Source organism: Manis javanica, chromosome 9 (genome assembly GCF_040802235.1).
Source record: "Manis javanica isolate MJ-LG chromosome 9, MJ_LKY, whole genome shotgun sequence".
Lineage (NCBI taxonomy): Eukaryota > Metazoa > Chordata > Mammalia > Pholidota > Manidae > Manis > Manis javanica.
Window position 1 is genome coordinate 54,379,509 of NC_133164.1, and position 16,946 is coordinate 54,396,454.

Below are 16,946 nucleotides of genomic sequence, written 5' to 3' on the forward strand. Positions count from 1 at the left end.
CCCAAGAGGTGTAACTCTCCTCTTAATATATTGAAACGTGCCAGGTGCCCTGTTGATTTCATGCTTCAAACACATCGCTCCAAGAATCCTGTGAATTTACACCGTTTGGACGACTGCTCTGTCAGTTCAGGGCAGCAGTACGCTGGGATCTCCCTTCACTGTCCCGCTGAGTGTTCCCTTTGCTTCTCTCTTTCCTTAGATCCCTTGATTCCCGAATTTCATGTCCCCCTCTTTCTTTCTGCTCCTTTTTCTGGAGGAATACATCCTTCACTACTTGCTGAGAAAAAGTGGTTTGGAAGTAAATTTCTGGAGAACTTTTGTTTCCGAAACTGTCATTATTCTACCCTTAAATTTGCCAAGTTTGGTTGGGAATAGAAGTCTGGATTAAAATACCATTTTTTCTCACCATTTTGAAGGGATTGTTCCACTGCCTGTGCTGATGCTATCGAGAAGTCTGACGTCAGTCTGATTCTTGACCATCTATTCCTCCCACTCACCCAGAACTTTGCTCTCTTATCTTTATTTTCTTGAATTTCATGATGAATTGGCTTGGTGTAGATATATATTTATCCATGGGTTGGGAACTTGGTAAACCTTTTCAATCTGGAAATGCATGACCTTTACTGCTTGGAAATTTTTTTGAGATATTTCTTTGATCATTTCCCCTCCACCATTTTCTTTCAGTAAATCTTATTCAAATGTCAATTCTCCTAAAATGATCTCTTTTTTTTTTTTTGTCTATTTTCCATCTTCTGTCATTTTATTTGACTTTCTTGAAATTTTCCTCATCTATATTTTATAAGCATCTTACTGAGTTTTTTATTTGTTATAATTTTTATAATTTCCAAGAGCTCCTTTTTGTTCTCTAAAGTCTCTTTTCCCCCAAGAGTTTTTGTTTCATTCATAAGAAAATTATCTTCTCTTATCTCCCTAAGAATATTATTGATAGTTTTCTGTTGTTCTTTTCCCTGAATTGTTTTTGTTTCCTCCAAGTAACTTTCCTCAAGTCTCCTAATTCTTGGACAACTGTTCTTTTTTTTTTTTTTACTTGGTTTTTTAAAAATTTTGGTATCATTAATCTACAATAACATGAACAACATTACGGTTACAAGACTCCTCCCATTATCAAGTCCCCCCCACATACCCCATTACAGTCACTGTCCATCAGCGTAGTAAGAAGCTATAGAGTCACTACTTGTCTTCTCTGTGTTGTACAGCCTTCCCTATGCACCCCTTCCCCCCACATAATGTGTGCTAATCGTAATGCCCCCTTTACCCCTTAACCCTCCCTTCCCACCCGTCCTCCCCAGTCCCTTTCCCTTCGGCAACTGTTAGTCCATTTGTGGGTTCAGTGAGTCTGCTGCTGTTTCATTCCTTCAGCTTTTTCTTTGTTCTTATACTCCATTTTAGATGAGTGAAAACATTTGATACTTGTCTTTCTCTGCCTGGCTTATTTCACTGAGCATAATACCCTCTAGCTCCATCCATGCTGTTGCACGTGGTAGGATTTATTTTCTTCTTATGGCTGAATAATATTCCATTATGTATACGTACCACATCTTCTTTATCCATTCATCTACTGATGGACACTTAGGTTGCTTCCATTTCTTGGCTATTGTAAATAGTGCTGCAATAAAACATAGGGGTGCATCTGTCTTTTTCAAACTGGGTTCCTGCATTCTTAAAGTAAATTCCTAGGAGTGGAATTTCTGGGTCAAATGGTATTTCTATTTTGAGCTTTTTGAGGAACCTCCATACTGCTTTCCACAATGGTTGAAATAACTTACATTCCCACCAGCAGTGTAGGAGGGTTTCCCTTTCTCCACAACCTCACCAAGATTTGTTGTTGTTTGTCTTTTGGATGGTGGCCATCCTTAGTGGTGTGAGGTGATATCTCTTTGTGGCTTTAATTTGCATTTCTCTGATGATTAGCAATGTGGAGCATCTTTTCATGTGCTGTTGGCCATCTGAATTTCTTCTTTGGAGAAGTGTCTGTTCAGCTTTTCTACCCATTTTTTGATTAGCTTATTTGCTTTTTGTTGTTGAGGTGTGTGAGCTCTTTATATATTTTGGATGTCAACCTTTATCGGATATGTCATTTATGAATTTATTCTCCCATACTGTAGGATGCCTTTTTGTTCTATTGATGGTGTCCTTTGCTGTACAGAAGCTTTTCAGCTTGTTATACTCCCATTTGTTCATTTTTGCTTTGTTTCCCTTGCCTGGGGAGATACGTTCATGAAGAAGTTGCTCATGTTTATGTCCAAAAGATTTTTGCCTATGTTTTTTGGAAAGAGTTTTACGGTTTCATGACTGACATTCATGTCTTTGATCCATTTCAAGTTTACTTTTGTGTATGAGTGTAGACAGTAATCCAGTTTCATTCTCTTACATGTAACTTTCCAGTTTACAACAGCCAACACCAGCTGTTGAAGAGGCTGTCATTTCCCCATTGTATATCCATGGCTCCTTTATTGCATATTACTTGACCATATATGCTTGGGTTTATATCTGGGATCTCAAGTCTGTTCCATTGGTGTATGGATCAGTTCTTGTGCCAGTACCAAATTGTTTTTTATTACTGTGGCTTTATAGTAGAGCTTGAAGTCAGGGAGCGCAATTTCCCCTGCTTTATTCTTCCTTCTCAGGATTGCTTTGGCTATTTGGGGTCTTTTGTGGTTCCATATGAATTTTAAAACTATTTGCTGCAGTTCAGTGAAGAATGCTGTTGGTATTTTGACAGGGATTGAATTGAATCTGTATATTGCTTTAGGCAGGATAGCCATTTGACAATGTTGATTCTTCCTATCCATGAGCATGGGATGTTTTCCATTGATTGGTTTCTTCTTTAATTTCTCTCATGAGTGTCTCATAGTTTTCAGAGTATAAGTGTATAAGTCTTTCATTTCCTTGGTTAAGTTTATTGTTTTTGATGCAATTGTGAATGGAATTGTTTTCCTGATTTCTCTTTCTGCTAGTTCATCATTAGTGTATAGGAATGCAACAGATTTCTGTGTATTAATTTTATATCCCACAACTTTACTGAATTCAGATATTAGATCTAGTGGTTTTGGAGTGGATTCTTTAGGGTTTGTTATTTACAATATCATGTCATCTGCAAACAGGGACAGTTTGACTTCTTCCTTACCAATCTGGATGCCTTTTATTTCTTTGTGTTGTCTGATTGCTGTGTCTAGGACCTCCAGTACTATGTTGAATAAAAGTGGGGAGAGTGGGCATCCTTGTCTTGTTCCCAATCTTAAAGGAAAAGCTTTCAACTTCTCACCATTAAGTATAATGTTGGCTGTGGCTCTGTCATATATGGCCTTTATTATGTTGAGGTACTTGCCCTCTATACCCATTTTGTTGAGAGTTTTTATCATGAATGGATGTTGAATTTTGTCAAATGCTTTTTCAGCATCTATGGAGATGGTCATGTGGTTTTTGTACTTCTTTTTGTTGATGTGGTGGATGATGTTGATGGATTTTCGAATGTTGTACCATCCTTGCATCCCTGGGATGAATCCCACTTGGTCATGATGAATGATCTTTTTGAGGTATTTTTGAATTCAGTTTGCTAATATTTTGTTGAGTATTTTTGCATCTATATTCATCAGGGATATTGGTCTGTAATTTTCTTTCTTTGTCACGTCTTTGCCTAGTTTTGGTATTAGGGTGATGTTGGCCTTGTAGAATGACTTTGGGTGTATTCCCTCCTTTTCTACTTTTTGGAAAACTTTAAGGAGGATGGGTATTAGGTCTTCACTAAATGTTTGATAAAATTCAGGAGTGAAACCATCTGGTCCAGGAGTTTTGTTCTTAGGTAGTTTTTTGATTAATAATTCAATTTCATTGCTGGTAATTGGTCTATTTAGATTTTCGATTTCTTCCTGGGTCAGCCTTAGAAGGTTGTATTTTTCTGGAAAGTTGTCCATTTCTTCTAGGTTATCCAGTTTGTTACCATATAATTCTTCATAGTATTCTCTCATAATTCTTTTGAATTTGTGCGGTGTCCATAGTGATTTTTCCTTCCTCATTTCTAATTCTATTTATGTATGTAGACTCTCTTTTTTTCATGGTATGTATGGCTAGGGGTTTATCTATTTTCTTTATTTTCTTGAAGAAACAGCTGTGCTTTCATTGATTCTTTCTATTGTTTTATTCTTCTCAATTTTATTTATTTCTGCTTTAATCTTTCTTATGTCCCTCATTCTACTGACTTTGGGCCTCATTTGTTCTTCCTTTTCTAATTTAATTAATTGTGAGTTCAGACTGTTCATTTGAGATTGTTCTTCTTTTCTGAGGTAGGCCTGTATTACAATATATTTCCCTCTTAGCACAGCCTTTGCTGCATCCCACAGATTTTGTGGTGTTGAATTATTGTTGTCATTTGTCTCCATATATTCCCTGATATCTGTTTTTATTTGGTCATTGACCCATTGATTATTTAAGAGATGTTACTAAGCCTTCATATGTTTATGGGCTTTTTCATTTTCTTTGTGTAATTTATTTCTAGTTTCATACCTTTGTGATCTGAGAAGGTGGTTGGTACAATTTCAATCTTTTTAAATTTACTGAGGTTCTTTTTGTGGCCTAGTATATGATCTATTCTTGAAAATGTTCCATGTGCACTTGAGAAGAATGTGTATCCTGTTGCTTCTGAATGGAGTGTTCTGTAGATGTCTGTTGGGTCCATCTGTTCCAATACATTGTTCAGTGCCTCTGTCTTTACTTACTTTCTGTCTGGTTGATCTGTCCTTTGGAGTGAGTGGTGTGTTGAAGTCTCCTAAAATGAATGCATTGCATTCTATTTCCCCCTTTAATTATGTTACTATTTGTTTCACATATGTAGGTGATCTGGTGTTGGGTGCATCAATATTTATAATAGTTATATCCTCTTTTTCGACTAACCCCTTTATCATTATGTGATTTCCTTCTTTGTCTCTTGTTACTTTCTTTGTTTTGAAGTCTATTTTGTCTGATACAGGCACTGCAACTCCTGCTTTTTACTCCATTTTAGTTGCATGAAATATCTTTTTCCATCCCTTTACTTTTACTCTGTGTATGTCTGGGTTTGAAGTGAGTCTCTTGTAGGCAGCATATAGATGGGCTTGTTTTTTATCCATTCAGTGACTCTATGTCTTTTGATTGGTGCATTCAGACCATTTACATGTAGGGTGATTATCGATAGGTATGTACTTATTGCCATTTCAGGCTTTAGATTCTTGCATACCAAAGGTTCAAGTGTAATTCCCTTACTATCTAACAATCTAATTTAACTCCCTTCATATGCTATTACAAACAGAATGTAAAGATTTTTTTCCCTCCTTTTCCTTCCTCCTACATTCTTTGTATGTTATGAATCATATCCTGTACTCTTTGTCTATCCCTTGGGTGACATCTGTTTAGCCTTAGGAATACTTCCATCTATAGCAGTCCCTCCAAAATGCACTGTAGAGGTGGTTTGTAGGAGGTAAATTCTCTCCGCTTTTACTTATCTGAAAATTGTTTAATCCTTCCTTCAAATTTAAATGGTAACCTTGCCGGATAGAGTATTCTTGGTTCAAGGCCCTTCTGCTTCATTGCATTAAATATATCATGCCACTCCCTTCTGATCTGTAAGGTTTCTGCTGAGAAATCTGATGATAGTCTGATGGGTTTTCCTTTGTATGTGATCTTTTTTCTCTGTCTAGCTACTTTTAAATGTCTGCCTTTATCCTTGATCTTTGCCATTTTAATTATTATATGTCTTGAGATTGTCTTCCTTGGGTCCTTGTGTTTGGAGATCTGTGCACCTCCATGGCTTGAGAAGCTATCTCCTTCCTCAGATTGGGGAAGTTTTCAGCAATTACCTCCTCAATGACACTTTCTATCCCTTTTTCTCTCTCTTCTTCTTCTGGTACCCTTATAATGTGAATATTGTTCCGTTTAGATTGGTCACACAGTTCTCTCAATATTCTTTCATTCTTAGAGATTCTTTTTTCTCTCTGTGCCTCAGCTTCTTTGTATTCCTCTTCTCTATTTTCTATTACATTTACCATCTCTTCTACTACATCTAATCTGCTTTTAAATCCCTCCATTGTATGTTTCATTTCAGATATGGAATTTCTTAATGATTGAATCTCCAGCTTAAATTTGTTCCTGAGGTCTTGCATATTTTTCTGTACCTCCATAAGCATGTTTATGATTTTTATTTTGAACTCTCTTTCAGGAAGATTGGTGAGTTCAGTTTCATTTGGCCCTTTTTCTGGGGTTTGTGAGATTTTGGTCTGAACCACGTTCTTTTGACATTTCATATTTCTGTGTGGTGCCCTCTAGTGCTCAGTAGCTCCAGTCTCTGGAGGTGCTCAGCCCCTAGAGTGAGGTTGGGGGTTGTAGGGGAGTGGATCTGTTTCCTGATTCCCATCTGCCATGCCTCTCTCCAGTATCAGAGCCAGTGGGCCAAGCACACAGGTGTAAGCCTCTGTGCTTTGTGTCTCTAGCTGCTGTAAGTGGGGCCTTCCTCATACTGGCCTGATGTCAGTGCAGTGACTTCCAGTTTGTGAGCCAGTGCTGTCAGGCCAGGAGGAAGGCTCAGCAGGCTGCATATCACAGTGGGGGACCTCGGAGCTGAGCAGCCAGCCAGAGCAATGGAGTGCCTGAAGCTCCTCAAAGTTCCCAATCTGCTGGGTAGAGCATGCCCAGACAAACTTGTCCCTCTATCCCTTCTACTGCACAGCAAGCTCCATGCAAACCCCACCCCTTCAGCAGCCTTCTCCCTGCTAGGAAGCCTCTCAGACTGCCTGCCCTACCCTTGTCCCAGAGTGGCTGGGTGTGGATCCAATCTTCCACAAATGGCCTGAATCTGTCTCTCAAGCTCTCCTCCTGTCTGAGCTCCCCATCCTCCAGAGCACCACACAATGTAGGTTTCTGCTGTCAAAGCAGATCTCCAGGGCTAGGTGTTCAGCAGTCCCAGGCTTTCACCCCCTCCCCACTCCCTTTCTCTTCCTCTTGTGGGTGGGCTGGGGTGGGGGTAGGGCTTGGATTCCACCAGATCAAGGGTTTGATACATCACCCTGTTTCATGAGCTCTGCTCTGTTCTTAAGGTCTGTATGCACTCTGGTTCAGCTTTCTTTCCTGTTGCTTTTTTAGGGTTAGTTGTATTAACTATATTTTGCACTATCTGTGGTTTGGGGAGGAGTTCTCTGTCTCACCTCTCATGCCACCATCTTTATCTTCTCCACCTGGTTTGCTAGTATTTTGTTGAGTATTTTTGCATCTATGTTCATCAGGGATATTGGTCTGTCATTTTCTTTTTTTGTGGGGTCTTTGCCTGGTTTTGGTATTAGAGTGATGCTGGCTTCATAGAATGAGTTTGGAAGTATCCTATTCTCTTCTACTTTTTGTAAAACTTTTAAGAGAATGGGTATTATGTCTTCTCTATATGTCTGATAAAATTCAGTTGTGAATCCTTCTGGCCCAGGGATTTTGTTCTTGGGTAGTTTTTTGATTACCAATTCAATTTTCTTTCTGATAATTGGTCTGTTTAGATTTTCTGTTTCTTCCTTGGTCAGTCTTGGACGGTTGTATTTTTCTAGAAAGTTGACCATTTCCTCTACATTATCCAGCTTGTTAGCATAGAGATTTTCATAGTATTCTCTAATAATTCTTTGTATTTCTGTGGGGTCCATCATGATTTTTCCTTTCTCATTTCTGATTCTGTTTATTTGTGTAGATTCTCTTTTTCTCTTAATAAGTCTGGCTAGAGGCTTATCTATTTTGTTTATTTTCTCAAAGAACGAGCTCTTGGTTTCATTGATTTTTTCTATTTTACTTTTTTCAATTTTATTATTTCTTTGCTGATCTTTACTATGTCCCTCCTTCTGCTGACTTTGTGCCTCATTTGCTCTTCTTTTTCGAGTTTCAATAATTTTGACTTTAGACTATTCATTCAGGATTGTTCTTCCTTCTTTAAATATACCTGGATTGCTATATACTTTCCTCTTAGAACTGCCTTCGCTGCATCCCACAGAAGTTGGGACATTATGCTGTTGTCATTTGTTTCCACATATTGCTTGATCTCTATTTTAATTTGGTCATTGATCCATTGATTATTTAGGAGCATGTTGTTAAGCCTTCATGTGTTCCTGAATCTTTTTGTTTTCTTCATACAATTTATTTCTAGTTTTATGCCTTTGTGATCTGAGAAGTTGGTTGGTAGAATTTCAATCTTTCTGAATTTCCTGATTTCCTGAGGCTCTTTTTGTGGGCTAGTATGTGGTCTATTCTGGAAAATGTCCCATGTGCACTTGAGAAGAATGTGTATCCTGCTGCTTTCAGGTGTAGAGTTCTGTAGATATCTGTTAGGTCCATCTGTTCTAGTGTGATGATCAGTGCCTCTGTGTCCTTACTTATTTTCTGTCTGGTGGATCTGTCCTTTGGAGTGAGTGGTGTATTGAAATCTCCAAAAATGAATGCATTGGATTCTATTTCCTCCTTTAATTCTGTTAGTATTTGTTTCACATATGTCAGTGCTCCTGTGTTGGGTGCATATATATTTATAATGGTTATATCCTCTTGGTGGACTGACCCTTTATCATTATGTAATGTCCTTCTTTGTCTCTTGTTACTTTCTTTGTTTTGAAGTCTATTTTGTCTGATACAAGTACTGCAACACCTGTTTTTTCTCCCTATTGTTTGCATGAAATATCTTTTTCCATCCCTTCACTTTTCATCTGTGTATGTCTTTGGGTTTGAGGTGAATCTCCTGTAAGCAGCATATAGATGGGTCTTGTATTTTTATCCATTCTATGACTCTGTGCCTTTTGTTTGGTTCATTCAGTCCATTTACATTTAGAGTGATTATTGATAGATATGTACTTATTGGCATTGCAGGCCTTGGATCTGTAGTTACCAAAGGTTGAAGGGTAGCTTCTGTACTATATAACTGTCTAACTTTAACTCACTTATTACGCTATTATAAACACAGTCTGATGATTCTTTATTTCTCTCCCTTCTTATTCTTCCTCCTCCACTCATTTTATGTTAGGTGTTTTATTCTGTACTCTTTTGTGTTTCCTTTGACTGCTTTTGTGGATAGCTGATTTTATTTTTTGTCTTTAGTTAGTATTTGGTTGGTCTGCTTTGCTGTAACTTTATTTTCTCTGGTGACATCTATTTAGTCTTAGGAGTACTTCCATCTAGAGCAGTCCTTTCAAAATACCCTGTAGAAGTGGCTTGTGGGAGGCCAATTCCTGCAACTTTTGCTTATCTGGAAATTATTTAATCCCTCCTTCAAATTTAAATGATAATCTTGCTGGATACAGTATTTTTGGTTCAAGGTCCTTCTGTTTCATTGCATAAAATATATCATGCCATTCTCTTCTGGCCTGTAAGGTTTCTGTTGAGAAGTCTGATGATAGCCTGATGAGTTGTCCTTTGTAGGTGGTCTTTTTTCTCTCTCTGGCTGCCTTTAATACCCTGTCTTTGTCTTAGAATTTTGCTATTTTTATTATTATATGTCTTGGTGTTGTCCTCCTTGGGTCCCTCATGTTGGGAGATCTGTGGGCTTCCATGGTCTGAGAGACTATTTCCTTCCCCAGCTTGGTGAAATTTTCAGCAATTGTTTCTTCAAGGACACTTTCTATCTTTTTTTCTCTCTCTTCTTCTCCTGGTATGCCTATAATGTGGATATTATTCCTTTTGGATTGGTCACACAGTTCTCTTAATATTCTTTCATTCCTAGAGATCCTTTTATCTCTCTCTTCCTCAGCTTCTCTGTATTCCTGTTCTCTGATTTCTATTCCATTAACAGTCTCTTGCACTTCATGCAGTCTGCTCTTAATTCCTTCTATTCATTGTTTCATTTCTGTTATCTCCCTCTGGACTTCATCCTTTAGCTCTTGCATATTTCTCTGCAGGTCCATCAGCATGGTTATGATTTTTATTTTGAATCATTTTTCAGGAAGATTGGTTATATCTATCTCACCTGGCCCCCTCTCTGGCATTGTTTGAGTGATTTTTGATTGGACTAGGTTCTTCTGCCTTTTCATGATAATAGAAGTGATTGCCAGCAGGTAGTATGTGTATCAGCTGGGAGAACAAAGTCCCTTCCTGTTTGCTGGTCACCTTGCCTTTTTCTGCTGCCTGTGCCAGATACCCACACACTGGAAGCAGTCTCGGTTAGTCCCCTGTGCTGCCATGGGCATGGCAGCCCTCGCGATAGCCTAGGGCACTGCAGGGGGTCACAGACGCACCAGGTGTGTTCTCCTGCAAGAACGGCACCCCTTCATGCCTTCAGGACCTTGCCCTGGCTTCCTCTGCCTGTGCCAGGCAGCTGCACATAGGCAGTAGCCTCAGGGTCTGGCCCAGCTAACTGTGCACTGGGAGAAGATTCTGTGTGGTTGCTGTAGGCAGGGCTGCTCCCCTGCTGTTCCACAGCAGTGGCAGGTCAGCCAGTTTGCTTGCAACGCTGGTGGTGTGGGAATGAATGGCAGGCTGCTTATCTCCGCGAGGGCATTCGGAACTGCGTTGCCACCCACGGGGTTAGGGCTCCTGAAGTTCTGTAAGATTTCCAGCCTGCTGGGCTGAGTGTGCCAGGATGATTTTGTCCATCTGTTAAACCCTTGTCCCTTAAGACTTTTAAATTGCCTGCTTTTCCTTTGTTCCAGGGGAGCCGGCTGTGGGGACCTGCTCACAGTCTCAGTCTAGGATTTTACTTTTCTGTTTCTCTAATATCCAGTACACCATGTGATGTGTGTCTGTGCTCCCAGTGCACATTACTAGGGCTGGTCATTTAGCAGTTCTGTGCTTCCATTCCCTCCCCACTCTGATTCTTTTCCTCCTGCCAGTGAGCTGGGGTGGTGGGGAGTGCTCGGGTCCCATTGAGTCATGGCTTTGTATCTTACCCTTTTCATGAGATGCTGAGTTCTTACAGATGTAGATGTAGCCTGCTGTTGTACTGTTTCTTCTGGTCTTTCTTTTCAGAATAGGTGTATTTTCTATTTTCATAAATATATATGGTTTTGGGAGGAGATTTCTGCTGCCCTACTCATGCTGCCTTCTTGAGCACCTCCCCTGGTCAACTGTTCTTTAGCAAGGGCATTTAATAAACTGACTCGTAGGTCTGTACCACAAGCGGGCCTTCTTCATGGTGAGATTTGGTGTCGGAGTGAGCTGGTTAGGCAGTTTCACTGGGGAGTGTAAGGGCTAAATTTATGTATCCCTTTGACTTGGCTATGGTACCCAGTTGTTTCTTCAAACACTACTTTAGGCATTGTTGCAAAGGTATTTTGTAGATAGGATGAGTACTTACAATCAGTTGACTTTAAGGGAGAGTACCTGCAATAATGTGGATGGGTCTCATCAAATTAAAGGCCTCAGGAGCAAAAAACTTCCCAGAGAAAACTAATTCTGCCCCAACACTGTAACAAAGAAATCCTGCCTCAGTTTCCAGTCTTGTGGCCTGCTCTGCAGTTTCCGAGTTAAGACTGCATCATCAACTCTAGCCTGAGTTTCTAGCTTGATAGTCTGCCCTAGATTTTGGGCTTTCTGGCCTCTGCAATTGCATGAGCTAATTGCTTTAAAAAAATCTCTTAATATAAGTAAGTAAACAAGCAAACAAACAAACAAACAAATCCTATTGATCCTGTTTCTATAGAGATCTCTGACTGGCACAGGGAACCCCTGTTGTCTGTGTATTTAGGCTTCTCCTCTTGGGCTACTCATATGTCTTTAGGAAGTCTCCTATGATCTCTTGACTAAAAAGGCAGCCTGGCAACCAGTGGGATAAGAAGGTTGCAGGATTTTTCTACCCTGATTTCACTGTGGTACCCCAAACTTGAACTGTGCCTGATAATTCCCAAATCAGAAACTTTCTAGCTTACTATCTCCAGAAAATAAAAACACTTCCTGAAAAATTGTGACTTTTACATGGAGGAAGAAAAGACATTACCACCTGAATCTCTAAGTGCATTCATTTCTAATGTTACAGTTAGAAGTTCTTAATATGTATTCCAAATATCTTTAAATTTTTAATTTCCCTGTAAATTAATAAAAAAGTATGATGAGTTTGGACAGAAATTCTGTTCTATTTTGGATGCTGTAAGAAAATAACACACTTTCCCTCATTCTCAACATTCACCCTTTTAAAAAGAGAACTCATCAGTTACCCCCAAAACCTCTTCCCTTTCTCTTCCTCAGGACTTCTCATAAATTCCTAGGATTCTTTCAGTCATTCTGTCCCAAGTTCAATAGCATATGGACTCCCTTTTCTTCCTTATAGTCAGAGAGTCAACAGATTGTCTCCTCTCCCTTTTTTTGAAGGGTCTTGCTCTTTTCATTCTCTTTGCCACAGTCATATTTTAGACCTTTTATTTTCTCCCTTTGGGGATTTTTGCATGCCCTCTTGACTCCGTGACTTAAGTTTCTGCCCCTTTAATTTTGCATGCCCTCCTGATTTTGCAGATGATCTCAATTTCCTAAAAATAATGTTTTTACCATGCTGCTCTCCTTTGCAAATACTTTCATATTAACTTCTGATTTAAGATGATGGATTGAGTGCACATTTGCTTAAATTCTTTCCAAAACCCATTGAAAATGATAGTAAAAGGTTAAAAATAAATAAATTCAAAAGATAGGGATACATCCACAAGGACAAACACCATCAGCATTTTGAAAACTGTAAAGAAGATGGATGAACAATAACTGACATAGTATACTTGTGAAAACTGAAGCCAACTGTAAGTGACCTGATTTATACTACAAAGTCTCTGAAATGCTTAGGAATCAGAATCCCAGGAACTTTGGGCAGTGATGATGAAAACAAGCAGACAGCTTAAAAATCTATATAAGAAGCCACCAGATGCTTATATCCCTCCACCACTGCACACAGCAGACAGCTGTCCCTCCTTCATCCCAGCAGCCTTTCAAGTCTTACTAGGACACTGAAGGTCTTGGTGATTCTTTTCCTCTCTTTTCTACACAATGGCATCAAAACATAGGATGTTTTCCTACCTTAGAACTTGGCCTGCAGTCATAAATGTATTATCTTTTGTCAGAGCTTGGCAAGGGTTTTAGGAATATCATAAAGGTGTTCTGCTTGGAGAGAACCACTCACCAGGATAGAGTTGGGCCTAGGGCAGCTAGAGTCTGGAAGAGAAGTTCCACAGGTGATCCATAATACCAAGAATGGTGTTTGCTTAGCCTTCATGCAGGCAGAGCTGGTTCCAAAGTTCACAGAGTGAGTGGAATTATTGCCATAGGATCCACTGGGGTCACTTCCCAAGAGCCAGAACTCCAGCTTATCATGTGTCACATTTACACATTGAAGTACTTAAGCCTCTGGAGTTGGTTGTAACCTATCCCTGTCAGAGCTATACTCAGGTATTAATAGAATTTCTACACAGCCCTTTTGATTCCATTGCAGTCATACTTTTTGGCTGTTGCATCTGAGTTTGGCTTGCTCTAGTGAACATGACTTTCTGGTCTGATGAGCTTCACTTTCTGAGCTTCTGTCTTTTAAGCTCGCCAACAGCTCATTCCAAGGTAGCTCTGACTTATGTCCTTTCTCTTTGCCCCTCTTCATCCTTTTTGATGCATAGATCACGACAGAAGTCCACTGAGGCAAAGGGGAGTCAAAGAGGGACTCGCTATTTTCAGCAAAGTGGGTAGTGCTTGAGGAGAACTGAGAAGACATCAACTACCCAATGTGGTAGGAAGGAAATAAGACAGATTTTTAAATGTTGCTAAGCAGCATAAGCATCCAGGCAGTCTGATAACTAAATTTGTAGTGGGCTCTAATTAGATGGTTCTTCATTTATTACCTGGGGAAAGGATTGGAGAAAGCAGACAGAATGATCCAGAAAACCTCATGTATATACAAACACATGAAAAAAGTCACTAAAATGTTAATGACAGTTATCTCAGAGATGGGATTTCAGGTGATTTTTTACTTTTTTCTTTATACCTTATGTATTCTTTAAATTTTTTATATAGGCAAATATATGTAACTATAATTAGGAGAAAATGCTATTTCTATTGAGAGAGAGAGAAAAAATGAGTTTCTTAATAGAGAAGAGGAAAAAAGTGATCCAGAACTTGGGATAAGCACAATGAGTCCCTATAGGCAGCAAAGATGAAAAAAAAATGATAATAGGGGTAAAGGTAGGATTAGATTACACTGAACAGGCAATTCAATATCAGGAAAGAGAACTGATGGACTGGAAATTTTGAGACACCAGTTGTCCCATCAGCCACTAAGCTATAAACACATTTGTGTAAACTAAAAAAGGACGTCTCTTCTGGATCTATACTGTCGGAACTCAACCAAGAATGAGGAGAAGTGCAAGTTGCAGCGCTCCAAAATCTTGCGACTACAGACTATCTACTGTTAAAAGAACATATGGGATGTGAACAGTTCCCAGGAATGTGTTGTTTTAATTTGTCTGATTTTTCTCAAACTATTCAAATTCAGTTAGACAATATCCATCATATCATTGATAAGTTTTCACAAATGCCTAGGGTGCCTAACTGGTTTTTTTGGTTTCACTGGCGATGGCTGGTAATTGTAGGTCTGCTTTGGTTATGTAGCTGTATTCCTATTCTGTTAATGTGTGTGTGCAATTTAATTAGTAGTTTAAAACCTATACATGCTTATGTTACTCTACAAGAAGATATGTCAAAGAAATAATCAATCTTCCCATGTTTTCTTCCATCTGCTACTACTATAGCTTTTCTTCTTCCTTCCTAATTACAACCCTTAAGTAGAATTCGTGCCTCATAATGAAATTACCGAGTATCATAATCCTTCCAAGTGGTAAGGATACCTCAAGACAAATGCTGGGCATAAAAGCCACAGGGCATAAATCTGCAAAGAAGTAAAAAGCTGACCTTTTCAAAGAATATTGCTTCTCTCTCACTTACCAATTTTACATTCCCTGTATGGCCCCGGAAGATGACTGGTTAGCCAGAGACGGGTGAGATTCCTCAAGGGAGGAACAACCTAAGACAGGCACAGTCACAGGGGAGCCATCAGGTGAGAAATTGGGGATCAACAGAGGTGAGGCTTAGAACCTCAACCCCCTGTTTTGAGAGAAATCTGCATCCATGGATGTTTTGTTGCCCTTGTCTAGCTTGGATTAATACTTAGTCTATAGGCACACACCTGATCATCTACATTTGCCCTCTTACAGCACTAAACTATGTTTTCTACCTTTATCTTGCATCTACCTACCACTTCAGCATTTTATTAAAAATAATAATAATAATAAGGGAGAAATGTGGGATTCACATATAAATCAAGTATAAAAATCAAACAAATATTCATATTTGAAAAAATAAATAAATAAAATAAAATAAATAAAAATAAAAATAAAAAAGGACATCTCTTTCAGCCACCACTCAACCCCTTAGCCTGATACCTTTGTGCAGTGCACAACCTCCCCAACTGTACCAGGCAGTCCTGGATCCAGTGTTTCTGGGAGAAACAACCACCAATTCCTAACAGAAATGAAATAGTGTATATATACTGTGCCTAGCAAAGTGCAAATATTTGTTTTATAATGAATGAACAAAGCAACTCTGATGCTATTATAATATAAAGCAATGAAAAGCATTAAATTAAAACTCTATTTTCTCCCCCTTTTACTTTAAAAAAATAGTTTTCATTTTCCATCACAGTCTATCATTAGCCAAAATCTACAGCAGCAGTGTCCAGCAGAACTTTCTGCAAAGATAACAATGTTCTATATTTGCACTGTCTGATATAACAGTTTACTAGCCACATGTGTCTGCTGAGCACCTGAAATATGGCTAGTGTAACTGAAAAACTAAATTTTTTAATTAATTAAAATTAAAATTAAAATTTAAATGTAGTTAGTGACTACTAGCTACTGAGTCAGCAAAGTTTTAAAGGACTTGAGTAATATTAGTTCTGTAAATTAGTGAAGATAAGAATCTAATGTAAATTCATTTCCTTCAATTCAGTTGTTATTGGGGCCAACTGAGGTTTCCTTAAATCTTTTCCCTCTAATATTCTCAACATCTACACATTATTGATTTTCAGATGAAGTTATTTTATCAAATCCTTCTAAGCTTAGAATTAATAATTTACAAGTGACAGAAGTAGGTGGTTAATATCTGGTAAGAAACATGGGTCTGGTTTATGAATTTTTTAACTTATTTGAGGTTAACAATAGTTTTTATATGATTATTTCTGATTCTAAATAAGGGCTGTTAGTCCTTATGTAGGAAAGATTGTTTTCCATTTGCAATAAACATATAAAATGTTGATTTTCCATCAACACTGATAAGTTCCTCCTGAATGATGTTTGCTTTTCACCCTACAATTTTTGCCCTTTTTCACTTTCTATTCTGTAAAATTTCCTGAATAGCTGATTTCCAATACCATCTAAATCTTGTTTGTTTGTTTCTTCATTTTAAATATGTAGATACCTCATCTTCTTAATTTCAGATCTTAAGATTCCTTAGATACAGTTCAGATTTTGTGGAAAGAACCCTGGACTTAGAGTCAGGTTATGGAAACGTGGACAATCCTTTTTGAACCTCAGATTTCTCATGGTTAAAATGGGAATAATAATACTGATTTCACTGAGTTCGTGGGCATAAAATAGTGCATGGGAAGTTCTTGATGAATGCTAAAGTACTAAGTGGCTGCTAGATACTCTATGTCTTTGTGTCCTTCATGCTAAACTATAGTGAGAGCTAACTCTCATTATATTCATTGAATGAGTGAATGAATGGATATGGAAAACTGAAACATTATAGTTTTCAGTGATTTTTTTTTTAACCAACAACTGATCTGAGGTGGCTGTGGCAACTTGTATGCATGATCCTGCGGTTTCTCTACCAACTTCAGGACCTCTCTATCTGACTGGCTGATCACAAGCCTGGATGATCCACTAAAAGGTGTCTGTTGGAATGCCTTTCCCCACAAGCAGCGAAGACCT

General features: G+C 38.6%; 1 protein-coding gene across 3 annotated transcripts in view; it reads left to right on the top strand.

Annotated features, from left to right (window-relative positions):
- The window catches only part of LOC108399208 (uncharacterized), a 79,341-nt gene that overhangs the window by 42,770 nt on the left and 19,625 nt on the right, over window positions 1-16,946 (top strand). The window lies entirely within an intron of this gene.